Source organism: Protopterus annectens, chromosome 8.part1, assembly GCF_019279795.1.
Source record: "Protopterus annectens isolate FY-2018-M chromosome 8.part1, PAN1.0, whole genome shotgun sequence".
In the NCBI taxonomy this organism is placed as follows: domain Eukaryota; kingdom Metazoa; phylum Chordata; order Ceratodontiformes; family Protopteridae; genus Protopterus; species Protopterus annectens.
Genome location: NC_056742.1, coordinates 158390065 through 158412055, shown reverse-complemented (window position 1 = coordinate 158412055; position 21991 = coordinate 158390065). Strand labels below are relative to the sequence as shown.

Below are 21991 nucleotides of genomic sequence, written 5' to 3'. Positions count from 1 at the left end.
AAAGCGGCTGGGAAAGAAAATGCATATGCATATGACCGAAAGTTCACAAAGGATGATCATTGTTTTAAAGCTGATGAATATATAACATCAGTTAAATCACAAATATAAATAATTTAAAAGTTTTCTACAACTGTATGGTACTATTAAAGTAGAATGCTCTAGAGATATAAACCTCACCACAACGATAAATAGGACATGCTGGAGGGATAGATTCCTGTCCCAGAGACTCCCCATGCTTTGGAACAGGATTCCAATATATATCAGGCAGAGCCGCTCACTAACACTCTTCAAGAGAAACCTTGACGGGTGGATGGGAAACAGAAAATTTACCGCGGGAATCACTGCAGTGGCTCTGCTGGACAGTGGCGAAGGGAACTAATGGCTCTGCTGGACAGGGGCACAGGGAACTAATCTAAGGGGGTGGCGAAAGCTAACACATTCTGGCTAGGCTTATAAATGCCCTTGGGCAGATAGCCTAGTACTTACCTATGAACCTATGTGTCTCTTCCAGATATCAGATGGAACTGCTGTGTTGAGTATTATAAACAAACTGCAAGTCCCACAATCACAGAACAAAAGCAGAGAGGACTTTATTTGAAGAGTCATCATCCTCAACCTCCTTTTAACATTTTCTATGTGGAGGTGGAGTGTTCTGTCAATCATTCCCATCTCTCTCTATTCAAAGTCAGTCTCTTTCCTACTTTGACACGCATACCTGACTGTCTTTTGTCATGCAGTCCATCCACCTCTTTGCTGGATGCCCTTGTTTCCTCTTGCTTCTTCCTGTCTGTCCCAAATCATCTTCACCAGATTGTCTTCAGCTTTTCTCCACAAGTGCCTGAACCACCATAATCTGTTCTACTTGAGCTTTTCTACAATTGGAGCTGCTTTGGCTTCTGCTATTATGTCCTCATTTCTTCATCTGTCCCTCAGTGTGCATTCTACCACCCATCTCAGGCACTTCATCTCCATCACCTGTAGCTTCCTCAACTGCTTTTCCTTTATTGCCCAGGTTTCTCTATCATACAGTAGTACTGGTCACACAACTGTTTTGCACACTTTCAGCTTTTCTGGCATTCTTCCGCCATATATTACATCTGACAATCTGTGCCAGTTGGCTGCAGCCTCTTGGATTCTAGCTTTCACCTCCTCATTCAAACTTCCCTTCTCCTCAACCACAACTCCCTGTTTCACTACTTTCCCTTCTATCTAAATTTTCAACTTCTTCTGAGCTCCATTATTTACTGTCATTACTACTGTCTTATCTGTACTCAGTTTCAACCATTGTGCCTTAAGTTTTGCATTCCATTCCACTATCCTTTGCTGAAGGTCTTGCTCAGCATCTGCCTATAATGCCACATCATCTGCATACAACAACTTTGTTGGTCTGTCCCCTTGGACCTGTTTGCTCAAGTAGTCCATCACCAGTATGAACAACAGTTAGCTCAGAGCTGAACCTTCCTGCACACTCACTCCCACTGGAAGCTCTTCTGTGAGACTGAAAACTGCTCGTACTCGAGTTATTGAGTCCTAGTACACAGCTTGCATTAATTCTACCAATGTTTATGAGACTTCAAACCACCACAGCACTGTCCAAATCACCTTTCTGTGGAGGTTGTCATGTGCTTTCTCCAAGTGTAGGAATGCCCAACTGGACTCTTTCCTCATACCAGCTTCTTCTCAACTATCTGTCTCTCTGCAAACTTCAGGTCAGTTGTGCTCCATCCTGATCTGAATCCAAACTGCTCATCTCCTATCATACTTTCTATTACTTTGTGCATTCATTTATCAATCAGCCTATCCCGAACCTTCATGTAAAGTGACAGGAGTTTGATATCTCTGTACTACCCACAGTTGTGAATGTCCTCCTTATTCTTAAACACTGGCACTAGCATGCTTATTCTCCAGTTATCTGGGGGACACCTTTTTCTCCACACTGCTGTGAGTACACTTGGGAGCCATTTCTCCTCTATCTCACCCAGCATCTTTATCATATCTGGTCTGACCTCATCTGAGCCTGCTGCTTTCCCAAACTTCATTTTCCTTGGTGCTGTTCTTACTTCTTCTATGGTGGGATCCTCCTCTTCCTCATTGTAGGCATTGTCTGGGGTAGTAAAGCATCTGTGGGGTTTTCTTGATTCAGAAGTAACTGAAATTACTCCTTCTACCTGCCTTTGACATCCTGTGGACTGGTGAGCAGTCTGTGTCTGTCTTCTTTATCTTTCTGTCCTTACCTTGGAACCTGATATAGTTTATTTGTGCCATCTGCTCACTTACTTTCCAGAGGCTGGAAGAGTGCCCCTGATGCCTTATACTACTGCAGTTCCTTTCTTAGCCTCTTTGTCAGACAACCAGTATTGCTTCCTGGCCTGGTCAGTCTATTCTATCTCTCAATTTTTCCTGCACTGCTTCTTTGTTTTGATGACGTTTTGGACTTCTGCATTCCACTATCAGCTTTCCTTATGTACCTTATTTCCATACCTGGCTTGGTCACATATCTTTTCTGTAGTCCTCACACATGATGTTTCAAGGTACTGCCATTCTTCTTCAACTCCACCTATTTCCTCTACTTCTTCAAGTACTGGAGCCCTGAGTAATTCCTTGAACTGTTGTACTTTCTCTACAGTCAATTTCCAGGTCTTCAGCCTGGTCTCTGTTGACCTTAGAGCCTTCTCTGACCACTGCTTGCAGCTGATTATGGCAACCAGTGGTTTATGCTGTGGGATGACTGCTTCACTGGGTATGATTTTGCAATCACTGATTCTACCCCGGTGTCATTTCCTTACTAGGAGGAAGTCTACCTGAGCTGCATGTTGTCCATTCTTGTATGTGCACTTGTAACTGTCTCTCTTTCTGAACCATGTGTTGTCTACTATCAAGCCAATTGCCAGACAGAAGTCGAGATTGCCTCCCCTTCTTTATTCCTGTTGCCTCACCGAAGTGGACCCAGATAATCCTCAAATTCTGTTCTGTCTGTCCCAATATGTACATTCAAGTCACATATTATCAACACCAATTCCTGTTGTCCTGCTTTATCTATTATGTCCTGCAACTGCTGTCTGAATAAACTCTTCTCCTCACCATTAGAATCCCGCTGTGGGGCATGGGCTAAGGTTATGAGTACTGCCCTATCATTAGGCGTGAGTCTGATTTAGATGAGTCTGTTACAAATTTGTTGATGACATCCCTCACTGTCTTCTGAAGCCTCTCCATCACCACAGTTCCCACACCATATTTAGCCTGTCATCCTCCTGAGTCCATCTTATCTCCTGTATATATAGGATGTCTAGCCCCCTCCTTACCATCATGTTATCTGCTTCTAAGCTGCATCCTGTCACTGAACCCACACTGACTGTAGCAATTCCTAGTTCATGTTTAGAAGGTTGATTGTAATGTGCAGCTTTCACTCACAGAGCCACCCCAGGTAACCCAAGTTGAGCAACTGGCCACCGGCCAGCCAGTAGCTTACTGACCCAGAGCTTTTGGGCTTTATGGCAGGCACAAACTAGCCAATAGATGCACATACACCCCTCCTAATGTTAGCATGGGACCCTGGGGTAGGTTGTAGTAGACCAGGTCCTCAATCCACATATCACCAGCAAATACCCATGCCCATTAGGTAACATTAGTCAACACAACTGAATCACCTTCAGCCAAATTTTATGCCATTAAATGGCTAGCCCTGCCATGGCTCACAGTCTGTGATCTGTGTTCACAAGTCAGCAGTGCTGTCAGCTCAGAAATGTATACATCTTGCATGAGTTTAATTAAATAATGTGTGTGTGTGTGTGTGTGCGTGTGTGTGTGTGTGTGTGTGTGTGTGTGTGTGTGTGTGTGTGTGTGTGTGTGTGTGTGTGTGTGTGTGTGTGTGTGTGTGTGTGTGTGTGTGTGTGTGTGTGTGTTTTAAATAAAATAAATAAAAAAATGGAGCAACCCCTGGCAGAATGGGGACTATGTTAGAACGCGTCTATATTATATCATCGAACGCTTAAAAAAGCGAACGCTGATTGATCGACCTAATTTAAGCAAAAGCTTACAATCTCGAACTGTCAGATCAGCGATTTTTTTCCAGGGAAAAAAATCGCTGATCCAAAACACATACACACAACACAAGCACACCAAACAAACAGAAATCCACACAAATACATCTAAAATCTGATACCTAACCCTACACTAAACTATGCACACACCACTAACTACCCACTTACCTTAACCCAAACCCTAACCCTAAGGTCCGTCACTATCGCACACTCACCTCACTCGCTCCCTAACCCTAACTCACTTAAATCTGCCCTAACCCTCATGTCCACTCAATCGCACACACACCTAACCCGAGCCCTAACTATAATTCACCTAAATCACCCTAACACTCACATCCACACAATCGCACACTTACCTGAATCCGACTGGTAACTTTCCACCATAACACTGAAAATATCGAAGCAACAGAAACGGACAACCAAATTCTTTCCCTAGGAAAAAATTTGAGTTTCTGCTGCTTCGATATTTTGCAGTTTCGCAAAAATAAGTTTGATCGATCAGCGTTCGCTTTTTTAAGCATTCGAGGATATAATATAGACCCGTTAGGACTTACTCACTCCAGGACATTTTGGCCATGTGTATAAGTCTGGTTATATGGGCTCTCCCTGCACTTAACTTTACTGGTTTTACCTGCTGCATAGCCACTCAATAGATATATCTTTTGAACCAACATGCTTTCTTGTGTTCTTTTAGGAGGTAATTAAAGCTTAAACTTTCCCTTTCCACAAAGCATTTGTTTTGGCCTGTTGAGACCTCCTACAATACCAGAATTTGCTGGGTATCATTTTCAAAAGGATTTTAAATCCCTAGGAGAAAGTATTGAGGTTGACCTCCAAGCTGAAAAGACTAAATCTGTAAGTAAGTCTTAGAAACTTGTGTGGGTTTGTGCATGTGTGTGTGTGTGTGTGTGTGTGTGTGTGTGTGTATGACATCTCTGTCAGAGAAGCATACAATGTTTTTGTAATTTGTTCACTGTAGCCAGGTCCTACAAAAACATTATCTGGTATACACTGAAACACATATACATGTTATTGTATCAGCTCATTAGTATTGGTAATTACATTCTTCACTTCATGTTATTTTAACTGTAGAAGTCAAAGTTGGGTAACCAACAAATTATTTTTGCCTTATTCTTCCTGTAAATAAGCAAAGTAATTAAATGACTGCTGGTTGCCTACTGTTTAACAGACAACCAAGTGCACATATATACTGTATTGAATAACTCCCAGTTAAATGTAGAAGATTGCTGACAAAAGAAAGCATTTGTCTTTGAACTGATCAATGTGACTGTATATAGGTATGAGTACAGATAGTGTTCCTAGGGTCTATATCAGAAGATCAGAGTTTCAAAACTTTGAATATGATATGGTCGCACCATATGATTGAAGTTTTGAAACTTTAAATCTTTTAACGGAGAACTCCGTACAGCACAGAAAAGGAAGATTTCCCTTTTCTGCATTGTAGTGCGATCTCTGAGTTGGTATATTTAAGTAGTGGGGGTGTAGGGGGTGCAGGGGGGCTTGTCCCCCTGTTTAGAGCATTTAAATGGTTTGTTTTTGTAGGTTGTTGTGTTTTATTACATTTTCGATGTTTCAGGACTTCAATGATATGGTGTCAACCATATCAAATTCAAAGTTTTGAAACTTTGATTATGTAATATAGACCCGTGTTCCTATACACATCGAGTAGTAAGTGGTTACATAAAATTAATACAGAATTATTTGCTTAGGAATCACTGAACTGATGTATCTGGAAATAGCCTGAAGCTAGGAGACAGCCGTGCTGCATATTTGCTTACTTGTAAGCATCGAGTCAGTGTTGCAGACAGTTTGTATGTTTTAATATGCTTATAGTGTATTTGCTATTACTTTTTCTCTGTGATTCTCCACCCTCTGAAAACAAAAACGTTGGAGTATTTACTGCTGACATCGCCCTCTTCTAACATATCTGCCTGTATTGTCAATATCTTTAACAACACTTCCTGGTGTTATCTCCCTCTGACTTTCTATCTCCCCGATCTTAACTCACTGTGGACTCCCCTGTACTTATTTTGCCAGTTTTTCTTCAACTTTATTTTCATTCAAAACATTTGTTGTAGGCTGTAGCAACTCTTCTTCAGGGATACACCTGCTGTGTTTGCCTTTACTGAACTTTAACTAACTTTGCTCCCTTTCCCTACACCCAGTTCCCACCTACCACCCCTACCTGACTTTTATTTGTAAACAAAACTCAACCTATCTACAAATCCAGCCATTCATATATTCCTTCCAATAAAACAACCTGCCACTCTCCCTTTACCCTGGCAATTAATCATACCACCCACAAATTTATTAATCATACCACCCAAATATTAAATCGAATCAATCATATCAACAAACAACAAACAGATGCAAGCAATGCAAATATTCCAACCCAGGCTCTGAGACCTCACACTGCCTAAACTTTCAACTGAACTGCTTCTACACTCTCCATATAAAATACTATTTCAGTTAAATTCACAGCTACTTCTATCCTGCAATCAGTTTAACACATCAGCAGTCTTTCAATACTCTCCTTGTAGTAATACCAGTTCAGTCAGTTCACTATAAGTTATATCCCATATCCTACACAATGTATCAATGTTCCATATTCCCTCTTTCTTTCTTCATATGTCCTAATTCCTCTATACTAGAAATCTAAGTATAGAACATAAAGTCTAGAATTCTCACTCCTCATCTATACCCTCTTCAAAAAAATTCAACCTCTCCTATATTCCCTTGTTCATATGCTTACTGTTATGATCTGAAATTTCTTCACATCATCTGCTGTCTTATATTACTCTCTAACATAACATAACATAATCCTTTCACTTTTAAAAATTGACATTTATTTAAAACTCTTTCTTCAGTAGATATTGCACCAATGTGTTGTTAGTTTGACATACAGAGACACTAGGACAGTGACAGTAACTACAATAAAGGTACAGGAGTCATGACAGTGAGTCAGCTAGTTGCAGTAAGGGTACAGGATGGTGACAGTGATTTAGCTAGTTGCAATACAGGTACAGGGTTTGTGACAGTGGTTCAACTACTTACAATAAAGGTACAAGGTTCAAAACAGTGACTCAGCTAGTTATGATAAAGGTATGCGGTAGTGACAGTGATTCAGCTAGGTTGCAATAAAGGCACTGGGGATGTGACAGTGATTCATATAGTTACAATAAATATACAGGGGTAGTAACAGTGACTCAGCTAGTTACAATAAAAGTACAGAGGTAGTGACAATGATTCAGCTAGTTACAATAAAGGCACAGGAGAACTGACAGTAATTCGGCTGGGTTACAATAAAGGTACAAAGGTAGTGACAGTGATTTTTTGCAAGAAAGCCAAACTAGCACTCTGTCTTAATCCCACTGTTTTTAAATAGTGTCATATATGTCATCCTACAACCATTATGTATCCGATGTCTTTTTCCATAAACTGTTCAAGACACAACATGCTGCCATCTCTACTTCTATTTCTATTCCACTTTGAATTTTGTGGAGTATCCAGTTTAGTCTATTCCTTTATCAAAATACTTTTCTAATCTTTTTTGGTCCATTTTCTGCCTCATCCATCTGGCTTCCTCTCCTCCGAAGGCCATTTTATTATCATCTGATTTCTGGTATTGAAAGACACTTATAGGGAGTGACAAGAGTACAAGGTTATGGTTATCATCAAGAAGGGTAGAAATTTATGTTGCAATCAATCTCCCTTCTACTTGTGGATGAGAAGCACGGTGCAGTTTCATGACAGGATCAGTGGAGGTGCATATTTCATGCAATTATGATGCTCATTTGCATTACAACCACTCCTTGTCTGGGCTCACAATCCAAAGCCAACATTTATTACAGGAACACAGCTCCAAGTCTTTCCCTAGATGTCAATGGTATGGAAGGATAAGAGTTTCTCACACCTTTTGTCAATTGTTTTTGCATACTACCACCAGCACCATCACCAAAACAATAAAAAAAAATGTATCCTAGAAAGTCCAAACTGCAAAAAACAGATTGTAGCACTAAACTGGTGATTTGAGATAAACACTTGGAGAGAAAAGGGCTGGTGAACCAAACAGTGCAGCTGTATTAAGGCAGGTAGGATATATGGGTTTGTCATAGCTTTGTATGTTAGGCAGAGACTGCCTCTGAGTAGGCGATGTGCGACGGAGTAAAGCTGGAGTTTTTTGATACGGTCTGCGTAAGGTATCTGTTTGAGGCCAGTAATCCTCTTTGTAAGGTATTTTTGTGGCCTTTCCAGTTGTTGTAAATGTCTTGTGAGGTACATACCAAAAGGGGCGTTGTACTCTATAATGGGTCTAATGAGTGATGAGTAGAGGGGAACAATGACCTCTTTTTTTCTGGATGAGAAACCTTTTGTGATGAGGTGTGCCACATAGAAGGATTTCCTGACCACTGTGGTGATGTGATTATCAAAGGAGAGACTATTGTCCACCTGTGTCCCAAGGTTTCTTATCACACTTTCGGTGTTAAGTAGACTACCGCCTATGTGGTAGTTCATGGGTACAGAGTTTTTACCAAAGGGGATGACAATGCACTTTTTGGTATTGAGCTTGAGACCATGTCTTTGACACCAGGCATCTGTCTCAGTGAGGCCCTTTTGTAGGATGTCCACATCATTAGGAGTTTCGATTATGGCTCCTAGTTTGCAGTCATCTGTGAATTTAGTTAGCCAAAGACCTTCTGTGTTAGCCTGTACTTCAGAGAAGTAGATACCAAACAGGAGAGGACCCAGGACTGAACCCTGTGGCACTCCACTTGTCACTGGTCTGAAGTCTGATTTGGAGTCTGCTACTTTCACAGTGTGGGTTCTGTCAGTAAGCTAGTTGGCAACCCATCTTGTGACATAGGGATTTATAACTAGTTTAGTGAGTTTATCTATAATTCCAAAGTGGGGGATGGTGTTGAACGCCTTGGCGAGATCTAGATAGGCTGAGTGAACCACCTTACCCTCATCTATGGCTTTGGTGACTACTTCAAAGAAGTCTATCATGTTTAGGAGACATGATCTGCCTTTTACAAACCCAAACTGTGTGGGGTCCAGAGTTTGGAGATCTCCAATGTCTTTGTTTATGAGTTCCATGATGATACGTCCATGGCCTTGCAGACAAGGCTCATCAGGCTAATGGGGCGGTAGTTCCTGAGGTCTGTTGTGGCCCTCCCTTTGTGGAGTGGGATAACTGTCGTGGTGCGCCATTCAATGGGCACAAAGCCTGAGGTGAGGCTATGATTGAACATGGTACTTAGGTGGGGTGTCAGTTCATTCTGTAGTTCATGTAGAAGGCAGCCTGGGATGTTGTCAAGTCCCATGGATGCTGTGTTCTTGGCTTTGGAGAGTGAGGTTTTTACCTGTGCAGCCATGATTACAGGAACTTTGCATTCTTCCGGTATAAAGATGGGCCCTTTAGGGGGTGAGAGGAGGGTAAAGTTAGCACTGAACCTATCTGCCAGGATGTTGGCAACATCAGTTGGTTCTGTATATTGTGTCATTGTGCTGTAACTCAGAGCAGATCTGAGTGTTGCCATTCTTGACATAGCTATAGAATGCTTTGTGGTTGTCTGTAGAAATAGTGGCAATTTTGTTTTCATAACTAGCTTTGGAGGATTTTATAAGGGATTTCAGCTTCTTACTGAGGCTGACCAGGGAGTTCCTCCAATCGTGGGATTTTACTATTTTTTGCAACAGTTTCTTTCTTCTGTTGTAGAGTTTGTTTATGGCAGAAGACCACTAGATTAGCTTCTTTTTTTTGGAGGATAGCATATTGGTTCTGTTAGGGCTAGCACGATCCATGCACTTGTGCAAGTGCTTATAAAGTGCATTTGTGTAGGATTCAGCAGTCGTACCTCTACTGTCCATCTGCATGGGTGTTGTGAAGTTTGCCACTTCTGTCTTAAGAAGCGTGAAGTTAGCTTTGGTTTCCCTAATGGGGGGTGGGGGCAGGATGTGGATGTCTAGAGTGATTAGCTTGTGGTCGGATCTGACCAACGAGGAACTGACCTCTGGTGTGGAACACTGTTCGCTCATGTTGGTAATGACCAGGTCTAGGATATTGCTGCCCCTGGTGGGGGTGTGGATAAGTTGATCTAAGGCGTTGGAATTTATGAATTCCAGAAAACGTTGAGCAAAAGAGTTGGTACATGAGTAGTTTTCCCAGTTAATGGTGAGGTAGCTGAAATCGCCCATTATGAGGGTGTTGAGTTGTTCCCTAATATTTTCCAGTGTATCAAGAAATGAGGAGTGGGAATCCTGGGGCATGGTGGGGGATCTGTAGCAAGTTACAATTTGGATTGCGGTCTTGCCCAGAGTTAGTTGCACTTGGATAATCTCGGATGCATTATGCTGAGCAATTAGCCTGGAGGTGTGGATATCCTTAATGAATATGGACATGTCTCCACCTTTAGTGTTTCGGTCCAGGTTAGGTGGCCGGAAGGTGTGGTATGAATTATAGCCTGGTAATGCAGGGGTGCTCTCTGTAGCCTTGAACCAGGTCTTTGTCACTGCACAGATGTTGATGTTTTCTATTTTAAGGAGTGCTTCAAGTGAATGCATTTTGAGGTTTAGACTTCTAGGACTGAGTAGCATTACCCACAGATTTTGCTTGCTTGTACCTGTTACGGTGGTGAATTTGTCATTTGAACCTTGCTTAAAAAAAGGCACTATAGGGGTGGCAAGAGCCTTAGTCAGTATCCGGAATCCCAAGGATTACAGGTGCAGTCCATATCTGGCAAAGCATCATGGTCTGTCAGTCATGTCATCCCAGGCAGACAGATACTGGATCCCCTTAGAATGACACCAGAAGCTTAGCCAATTGTTGAAGTCAATCATTTTGACTTCATGTTGACTATGGGGGAAGGTGAAAGTTTCAAGTATTCAGGCTAGTCACAGTCTTCTGCAAGGCAAAAAATCCCTGGAGGCATTACTGCAACAATGAGCATCAAATAATCAAAGCTATATGACCTTTTTTCATTCACATTCAAACATTGAAAGTTCAAATATTGAAGGCAGAAAGGTAATGAACCTTTCAAATGTGACATATGCTAATAGACAACTTTTAGCCTCTGTGTCATTAAAGCAACACATAAAAGTTTTGTTACATTAAATCTTTGTGTGTGTGTGTGTGTGTGTATATATATATATATATATATATATATATATATATATATATATATATGTGTGTGTGTGTGTGTGTGCGCGTGTGTATATAAACTCATGTAAGAGAGCATGTGTTACTGTGTGTGTGTGTGTGTGTGTGTGTGTGTGAGAGTGTGTATGAGCACATGAACTACTTTGAGTTTATGTGTGTGTGTGGGGGGTCAAAAATAGTAGAAGAAAGTAAACTTAATTCACCTTGATGAATCAAGTAAGAAAACTAGATTTTACTTCTGTGAGACATCACTTACAGTAAATCTTTGCAGTCCTTTGTATTCAATGCTTGTGAACTAGGGAAATAATTTCTGAAACAGCATCCAAAGCCAGTCACTGTGGCTTTCTCTCAGTATGCAAATGACATCTCAGTTACAGTCACTAGGCGAAGATGATGACTCTTTGATTGCTTTGGAAAGCCTAACACCCCAATACTTGATTTCAGTATGCCCATAAAGAAACATTTTTTTTTCTTAAATCCACTCAGGTAGTATAATTTAATGAAAATGCCATGGTTTTGGTAATACTGATTTTATATCCAGAAATTCTGCAAAAATTATCAAGAATATCTTGATTAGGCTGTCTTAAGAAATAAAAAATGTTCTGTAAAAAGGAAGAATTTCAAGAGCAGTCTTCCTAGTTATGACCTTGCCCTTGCAGTTGACTAATTTGCATGGTTAAGGGCTCCAAATAAACAGCAAAAAGCAATGGTGGCACGGGTCCTCATACTTCATTCCCCTAAATTACTGAAACCTTCAGACATTGTAGCCAAAACCTTGACCTGAGCTGATGAATCTTTATAAATATAGATGTCCACCATATGCTTAGACTGCAGCAGAAAGCCTGTTTAATAGTACTAATGTTTTCTAGGAAAAGCTTCACTGAGCAATTGGAGGCAGGTTCAAAAGATGAGTGGGTAAGAGCTTGAAGTACAAATGTAAGGTCCCATGGTGTGGCAAGGTTTTTGATGGCTGGTCTAGAAGAAAGATACCTTTCAGAAAGGCCTTACATATCTTTTGAGAGGATAGAGATTTGGAGTTGAATCACAGATGAAAATGTGAATAAGCTGCTAACTGAACGGTGATAGCTGAATATGTTGGCAAGGAAATCTAGGAAATTCAAAACAGAGGGTATAGAGCCAAATATGGATCCAGTCTTTGTTTTGCTGCCCCAAAGGAAAAGCTTCTCCTTTTATTCTTATGTACCTTATTGGCAGATTGCTTTTGTGAAGCAGACAGCATATGAACTACTCTCAAAGGCAATACTGAATTATTGGCCATTATCATACCTGGAGGAATCTAGCATGTAGTTTGAGGGAGTTGATGTCCACATAAAGATGTCTGGATGAGTAGGGAGGAAGATCCAACTAGGGATCTAGTAGTCAAATCAAATGAGGTCAGAGATGTGGGAAAGATATTTACCTGGGCCAAAAGAAGGCTATGAAGATTACTCTCTGCTTGCACAGAGATGCTTTCTGGAAAAATGTTGCCATTATCAAAGAGACAGAAGACAAAGAAGACAAGGTAGCCAAGCATGGAGCAGAGCACCCCTGGGTGTCTGCAACTGCTGAAATTCATATTGTTTGCTGAGGTAAGTAGGTCACAGTAAGGCTAGTCCCAGTAGCTGAAATTTGTTTCTGCCATTGTTAAACTAAGGGACAACTCATGAGGCATCAGAATACAATGGCTGAGCCTGTCCACAAAAGGACTGGTCTGACCTGGACTGTGCATTGTCAGACAGTGTTACAAAGATAACACCCATTGTCAAATTCCCAGGATCGCTTGGCACAAGGGATATGACTGGTTTTCTCATTATTGATGTTTCACACTACGAAGGTATTGTCTGTGTGGGTGGATATCAGACTCTGGGGAAGAAAGTCCTGAAGAGTCTGCAGTGCTAGGAAGACTACCCCCTAATCTCTAGAACATTGATGAGATGGTCAGCTTCTTGGTATGACCACATTCCTTAGACTATGTCCCCTTACCAAGAGAGAAATTATCTGTGGTAACCAACCCTGATGGAGAGGGAAGAACAAACTGGCATCCCTTTTTTAGGAGGGGAAACTGAATCCACCACTTCTGATGGTTTCTACAAACTTGATAGGAAACTCAGTGAGTGAATGGACTGGTACGAGTGTATTCAGGGGGTCCACCATAAAATTCTCATGTGATATCTGGCATAAGGAACTAGTGTTGTGGTGACTACAATCATCCCCATAATACATAACACCATGGATGCTGAACGAGAATCATATTGGAGATCATGTATGACTTGTAGTCTATGGGAGATCAGTCTTTGCTCTGGCCGTCTTGCTATTTTTGTTGCAGTTTCTAGATGACAGACTATGAAAACTATGAACTGAGGAGGCCGCAGATTCAATTTTTTTTTCAAAATGTATAGAGATGAGAAAAAACTAACACAACTGGATTAAATATTCTCTTGCTGAAATAAGGGATACTATTGTACTTGCAGCCAGGAATCAGTCATTGAGATATGGGAACACCTAGAACCTTTGCAGCCTATGGTGTGCTGCAGCTACCCACATGTACTTGGTGAATACCCGGGGGCTGTGGTGACATCAAAGGCAGTGATCAGAACTAGTAATGGTTTGCTACTATGTGACAAAGTCATATAATTGATCTCTCTTGGCTCCTAGTCAAAAGGAGAGGTAAGTTCTGGATTCCTTTGCAGTCTTGATATGTACATAAGCATTATGAAGGCTCGGAGAGCCTTTCCTCTTTCTGTAGAACTGGAAGGATGAACTTCACCATGAACCTGTAAATTTTGTCATCTTTATGTGGAGATTTGGCCCACTACAGTCTGGAAAAGGCCTGAGGTCCTTGGTCATTTTTGGTATTCCGTAATTATTTATTTAATTATCTGTGTTTACCAGGATAGTGCACTAATCGCTACTGATAAGTTCCAGGCTCAGCCCTGCTGAAACACAAAACACTACCCAAATTAAAAAGGCAGAAATGTAAGCAATAACAGAGTAGCTTAGATTAAATACATAAAAATTATGTGCACATTATAGTAAGTAAACACAGTGCAATGTACAATATTATCATTACTTTCGAATGTGGGTCAACCTTCTGTAATCTGAGAGAAAAGAAGAGAAGTGGAAAGAAAAAAAGATAATGTGTCAGTTGATACGTCCTGTGTTCAAGCAGGAGCATTTGACCTGGATGACAACATGCTTTTTGAGTTGCATTCTGAATTTGGAATAAGTGTTGATTTTCTTTAGGTCAATGCCAAAGAACATGTACCTGTGAGGGGAATGCATGTGTTGTGGAGATTGCCTCTTAGTGTAATGAGAGTCGGTGTGGCTTTTGAGTTGTGCCTCACATTGTTTTCATGAGGATAAGCTACAGGGGGAGTAAATGCCCAGAGATGGAGTAGTTTGTGGAGCTGGGATCCTAACAGTAGGTTACATCTTTGTTTTATGGTAACATTTGGCTTTTTCTAGGGTGATACAGTGATATTCATGGATGGATGACTTTGCATTGAATTGGTAGATGCTGCTGGAGAATGTCTGAAGTGCTGTGGTACTTTTCTTGAAGGTGGATGCAAAAATGGGCAGGCCATACTCCAACTAAGACAGGAGAACTCCTTTGACTATGGCTGCTCTGGCATATTGAAATAAAAAAGCATTGATCTTTTTGGCTTAGAAGAGGAGGGAGTTTGTTTTTGCTCTCCCTATGTCTACACTGAAACTGAAGTTTAGAAACAGATCAAGCCATAATCCTAAGTATTTGAAGATAGTGGACATTTCTGTCGTATGGTTGTGTAAGTCAAACATAATTAGAGTCACGTGCTTGCTAGATTTTCTGCAGCATTCCAAAAAGCATAGGGTTGGTTTTGGAGGGGTTGAGAAGTAGTTTATAACACATCAATAGAGCTCCTGTAAGTCTGACTGCAGTTGCAAATCAATGTTAGTGTGAGAGTGACTTGATTGGTAAATAGTTATGTCATCTGTATAGAGCTTGAGTGGGAAATTTGGAGGTCAGAAGGAAGTTTGTTAATGAATATGAATAAGAGGAGAGGAACAAGAATGGTTCCTTGTGGGTACAATGGTAATAATAGGTGCCGATCCTGATTGCAGGTATCCTGTTTTAACTCTGAAGTGCATTGTCGGTAAGAACATTTTTGGTTCAGGGAGTGTTGTCCTAAAGTTAAAAAAACTAAAAAGAATATTAAGTAGACAGTAGATCATTTTAGTCTGCTGGGACTACTTGGATGGCAATTTTTTGTAGGAAGTGAGAAATCTCCTGAGCTGCTGCCCATTGCTGCTGGAGGGTGGGGGGCATGTGGAAAGGGAAGTGTACTTTATTTGTGAAGAGAAATGAAAGAAATGATGTAATTTCTGGGCATGGTGTTCTGCATCTGTTTGTCCTTTGTACTGCCTCTGGGGAAGGGAGACATAAGGAGTGCTAACAAGGTTTTCTTAAAAAAGGACCCCCTGATACTGTGAACCCCCTCTGCATAAAGGGGCCCGGTCTGAAGATGAGTCAAAAGATTAGTGCAGGGACTTCTCAAACCAGAGCCCTTTGCTACCCTTTTGGCTACATAAATAAGACTGAGGGGTACCAAAGCAGACACCAGTGGAAGAAAACTTGCTTCCCTCTTGCTCACTTTTCATCAAGATTTCATAAAATGTTGTACCAAACAAGCATGATTCATCATATAGAACATTTATGAATTATACTTTGATGTAGTTGTACATAAAATCATTCAACCACAACTTGACATGACAGTACATTGTAATGCCACTGACTGTTGTCATATCTGTAATACACTACATGGTTGACAGTTGATATTTCATCAGTTTCTACAGTGTTCAGTGTAGGGGTCTCCAGAGGGAATCTAGGGTCCATTCTGCCACATCCCACAGAGTCCTAGTGATATGTGTAATTTAAATTAGCACCTTCAGGGAAAGCATTCCCAAGGCATAAGCCCACTTTCCAAAATGGTTGATCATGGCCCATTATCCCAGACTCCCTATTAGAAGGATGCGCCATTGAGCTCAATTCTGTTTCTTTTTAGTTGCCACTGCAAGTACAACAGAATCAATCAGTAGGCCATTTCTGCAAGAAGGTCCATCCTTGGAAGGTCTCAAGATCTTGTCTGGCTTACTGGGAACTGGTTTGACCATGTCATGATCCCACCAAGCCCTTTCCACCACTAGCGTAGCTCGGGTGGAGTGAGAGGGGCCCAAAGTGTTGGGAATGAGATCAGCAAAATCTGATTGCCCTTTAATGCAATGTCAGTTTTTTGCAGTCAATCCTGAGCATTGTAGCAGTCCATGTGTGGTCTAAACTTTAGTAAGCAGTTTGCTACAATTTAAGAGTAAAAGAAAAACTGAGTGCATTAGCATCTGTGCAGCCAGGCAGGATGTGCACTGTAGCAACTGTTTGCTACATTTGTAGCAGCAGTTTACAAGAAGTTTAAAAAGCAAAACACAACTTAAATATGCTCTTCATAGCTCTCTGTGCAGGCAGGATACAAACTGCTCAACTGGTTGCTGCATTTGTAGCACGCAGTTTGCTACAGTTAAATATATATATATATATATATATATATATATATATATATATATATATTTTTTTTAAACTAAGACATGATGTGCAGAGCGCTAAATTGCTGTGTGCAGTAGCAATTGTTTCTTACAACTGAAAAGAATAAATGCTTTTTTTAGGGCATATAAATGGGACTTGAATGGCTGGGGCAGGATGGGGGGGCATGTCATGACATCTAGATGGTGAACCAGTAGAAGGAACATTCATATATATATATATATATTTTTTTTTTTTTGGCTGGGTGGGTGTAGATGTAACTGTAATAAGCCAATCAGTTGCAGCTTATTATAGTTACAGTGAAGTGATTTTTTTATTTTTTATTTTTTTTTTTGCTCTTTATTTGAAGAGTTGAGGGAGTTGGGTGCTGGTTCATCTTACTGGTCTATGGCACTAATTGAACCAGCTATGCTTCTGCTTTACAGCACTAGATTGAAAAGTCAGTCAGCTGGAGGGGCCACCCAGGAGGTAAATATGCCAGCCTAGAAGGACTTGAACATTTCCTCATCTGGAAAAGGAGAGGTCAGTGGGACCAGTCCCTTTCTGATATATAATTTTCATGAACTCTCCAAAGAGAATTTTCAGAGGGAGACATAAAGGAAATTTCCCCTTCATTGAAGTCCATGTCTGGTGTAAATAATTCTAGGGAAGAGTTGATGACCTCCCTTTTGCAATGACATATTTCTTTGAACCTTAGGGGGTTAAGTCTTCAAAGGAATAAAAAGTGCCTCTAGGGCATTGATGAAGGGATGTATTGAGCTGGTTAGAGCTGGTCTTCCTTTAAGGTCAAAGATATGGGATGAAAGACTCTGATGGTGGATGGGAGATAATCCTCTTGAAGTGCTTAAATGCTGATACAGAGCCTGATGGTACTGAAGATCTACAGGACAGAACCAAGTCCCTCTTCAAAGAAGAAGCAGCAGACAGATCCAAAAGGCACATTGCTCATGCCAGCTGGTCAATTCCAAGAACAAGATCAGGACTGTCATGCTGAATTCCAATGACTTGGACATCACAAATTGACCTGAACAAATCAGTCTGACTCTTTGGCACCAAGATATAGTTGGCTACAAAGGCTTCAAAATCTAGGGTGTTGACAGGAGGGGGTATCATCAACACTGACACAATGAAATCTGGGACTGGTTTCAGCTCTAGAACTGCTGATACCTTGATGGGTGCTGGTAAACAAGCAATACAGGCAGGAGTTGGTGGGCCTACCCTCTCCAGCCTGAGTGTAGACGTGGCTGAAAAGACATGAGACTAATGTCTATCTGAGCTTTTATGATTGCCCTCATTATTCAATCCTAATCTATGTTGGTGACTCTCTGGTGATATATTTTAAGACCTTGGTGCTGCTAGTGGCCTGTCAAAAAAGAGATATTAGGCAGGCTACATGAAAGCTGAGTTCTCCAAACTGATATGGCATAATTTTCTGGTATTAACCATCTTTGAGGAGATAAAAGTTTACACATTAGCATGACCATATCTATATGAGGTATTAGACTGTTCTGAGCCTCTTAGCAATAGATTATCCTAGTCCGTCTTCCATTCTTTTTCATTTATATCTAAAATTCATAACATGTAGTATTGTCATATGCTGTCATATTTTTGTGTTGGCTATTTAAGTTTGTTATTTAAGGTGCCCTTGCTTTATTTTCATATGTTTTGTCCCTTCTGCAACACACTTCAATAAGTTTATTTTATAAATTTATGTTGAACAGACCAGTGGATTTACATGCAAAAATGTTTGCCTCTTAAATGTCTTTAAGGAGTACTACCTTTCCCAATGGACAATACCCTTCCTCTGGTGAGAATAAGGGTGAACTGAATTATGCTGTACATGTCCCAACCTTTGCAAACATTTACACGACAATGGTCATTATTACCATTATAGTTAAGACAGTGCCCCCCCCCCCCCAATGTTTATATTTCATTTACATTACCTCTGTATCCAGTCTCATCCAGGTATTTCACAGGTGGGATATGATGCTGAAGCACTATTTTTGGTCTCACTTCTCAAGGCTAGGAGAAGTTCTCCCATTTGGCCAGTGGGAAGTGAGGATTATTCAAGTTTTTCTTACCTGGCTCTACACATTGTAGTCAGGAAACTTGGTAACCTAATGTCATGGGCAGATCTGGGGTATTCTGCAGCATAAAAGAGGTTGCATGAGGAGATAGGGCACTGTATACATAGAGATGCCAAGGCCTTATGATTTAGGTCCATAGGTTCCTGGATGAGTACTAAACTAACTGCACTGAAGGGCCATTTTAAGTATAGCCAGTAACCCAAGATCAAAATCAAACCATGTACCTTGTGTCTAGGAAGCAAGAACCTCTACCATGATACCAAACACACTTTTTTTATAAGAAATGTATATGCACGGCAAAGACATAATTCCAAGTAAGTGTTTAAGATGTAAAGTAACAGAAACAAAATCAGAGGCACAGAGTTTATAATAACTGCAGTTCTCCAGTCCAAATTAATTGTATGTCATACACCTAGGAATAGTGCTAAACTTGGAGTAAGATTTGCTCACTTTATTTACAGCCTCTATGAAATCGTTCTCAGTTGCAATTTTTTGGCATGCTCTAATAGCATTCATAGCATTCCTGCTTCTGTGCACACACTTCTGATTTCAGCACCTGTACTGTTTGGGCAAAGCTGAGCAAGTACTTCAAATTGTTTACCTTTTTTAACACTTATTGATCCTGCATGTATCTTGAATATATATGTATGACCCTCTAAATCCAGCAAACAAAATTCAGTCTTTCAATCAAGTCTTTCAGGTCTTATCAGTGTAGGGTCCAAAGTGGGATGTTGGTAGCCATCAGAACTTTAATGTTACTTCTGGGATAAAATCCCTCTAACTGATTAATAAGCTCCAGCATGGTGCCCTGTGCTTCATTATCCCCTCCAGCACCACCATCAAATCGAGCACCTCCAATGGCATCAACATTAAGCAAACGTTCTTAGTTCTTGCCATTTCAACCAGCTCACTGACCATTCTAGCATCCTGCACAACACATTTCTGAAACATCTTGAGCACACAGTGTTGTTCCTGTACCTGCTGGCCCAAACAATAACACTTCCTTGGGTGGTTCAATTTCCAGGTTAAAAAAAAACATTCTGGCTGTAGCAGAGGGGCCTTTACAACCTCTTGAAGCTTTTCTGCCTGTTGTTTGCAACCACCATCACCACAGTATGTCACATCATTCTTCTCCCCTACCTACATCATTGTAACAGATGGGTCAATCTTAGGTGGCAAGGAAATGTGGAGCTCTCATATTTGTTTCTGTTTGTGCCAACACTCATCCCCCCTCAATGTCTGTAAGAGCTACTTAGGTCAATCACAAATTTGCTGAATTGCTTCACATTGATGATGTATTTTTGGATCCTCAGAATCTGCAGCAATGATTTTTGTGCATCTTAGAACTTGAAATGGCTGCTCACTTTGTAGAGCTTGTTTGTTAGTAATGAAGTCCCACAGTGCTGGAGAATCCAAATCAGTGTGTCCCACAGTGCTGGAGAATCCAAATCAGTGTGTCCCACAGTGCTGGAGAATCCAAATCAGTGTGAGACTTTTTAATTTCTGTAAGCTTGTTGATTTTTTTATGTAGTTGCCAAATATCAATTTCTACTTGCTTGATCTGTTTTGAGTATGCAGTCTGACCATAGGTTCTCAGAAGAGCAATATCAATCTCATCCAGGGTTCAAATAGGCTTGTCACTTTCCTCCCCCTCTTTTGGCTTTCGCTGATCTGCTCCTAGGTAATCCTGCATACTTTATAATGTTTAAATGTGCAATGGCTTATTCATTTTATAAGGACTGTGAATAGAGCTTCTTGCTGGGAGGCACTGATCCTAGCCCTCCAGTACTGACAGCTGACCAGTAAACTGTGAGGAATGTCCATAAACTAAGTACTGGCCTTGTCCAAAGAAATCAAGAGTGCCATCTTACCCTCATACCCAGTTTGTTATACAGATGAATTTAAGCAAAAAAAAAAAAAAAACAGATAATCCTGTACCTAGAAGGTCAGACTACTTTATTGGTTTCAGTGCTCTAGTAAAGATGCTTTGACATCATACACAGAGTTGTGAATTATTTTTCATCTTGATTAGATTAACTATTCTGCATATTATCAGGTAAAATCTTATTTAAGGTTAATTCTACACAAACATTTTCAATAACAATATAGTAGAGGTATATCCTCATACGGTACATAGCTAAAGTGCTGAATGGTCATTGTTTGGACACTACACATTTTTGTTTGAATACAAGATTGTGAGAAATGTGTCTTACTACTTACCACCTGAATAACTGTTTTCAGCACAGTGACCAGCTGATGAGATGCCACTATTTTTAGCTCCTCACCCCTCATCATTTCCTCCATGGGGTAGTAGATTTTGACCAGCAGATGTTCCCTCTTTTTTTTAACTCTCCAAGAAATTTCATTAGCTGTAATTTACATATTCACCCATCAGGTAGACACACCTTTGTCTGAAAAATGAAACACTCTTCATATCTTTGCTGCATGGCAAATTATTCATCCATTTCTCAAATAACAGCCAGAGCCTTCCTGCTGCTATGAGTAGTGAGTTTTGTGCATCAGGCACCCTTAAATAGCTTAATATCCCCTTAGATAAAAGGATTTCTAGACAGCGGTGAGTTCAATATAACACCGCTCATATGGAAGTTGCTTAACTAGAACCTGTTAAGGCAGTAGCTGTTACTGTGCTATTGTTCACTTCTGAACAGGCAATATATTTCTGTTTAAAGTGTACTGTTTTTCAACATTCTGAGCATGCAGCCTTCCTTGAGAAGACAGAGGTTTTTCATTGCCTGCCAATCCTCACTCTTTCTCCAACAAACAGGTTCCTCAGAATAAGAACACTAGAGTAAGGGGGTGTAGGAAGTGAATACCTCTTCCACACCACTTCAACAGTCTTTTTGTTTGTGGCATATTTGCTCATAACTGAGCATGTTTCAATGTATGTATGCAGTTTGAGAGTTGCCAAGCATACCTTTCATGCCATTAGCTCAAAAATTATAGAAAAAGCCAAAATTAATAGGGAAGAAAACCAAAAAAAAATAGGGACAGATTTTAAATATTGTTTAATATAATATACTTATTTGCTAGAATAACAGGATTTGCATTAATATAAATTTTTGGGAGGATATGGAGTCTGAAACTGTTTGTC

The 21991-nt window shown here is 40.5% G+C and overlaps 1 pseudogene; it reads right to left on the bottom strand.

Moving 5' to 3' along the window:
* Nucleotides 1-19272: 19272 nt before the first annotated feature.
* Nucleotides 19273-20572, bottom strand: LOC122810076 (annotated as a pseudogene).
* Nucleotides 20573-21991: the final 1419 nt, after the last annotated feature.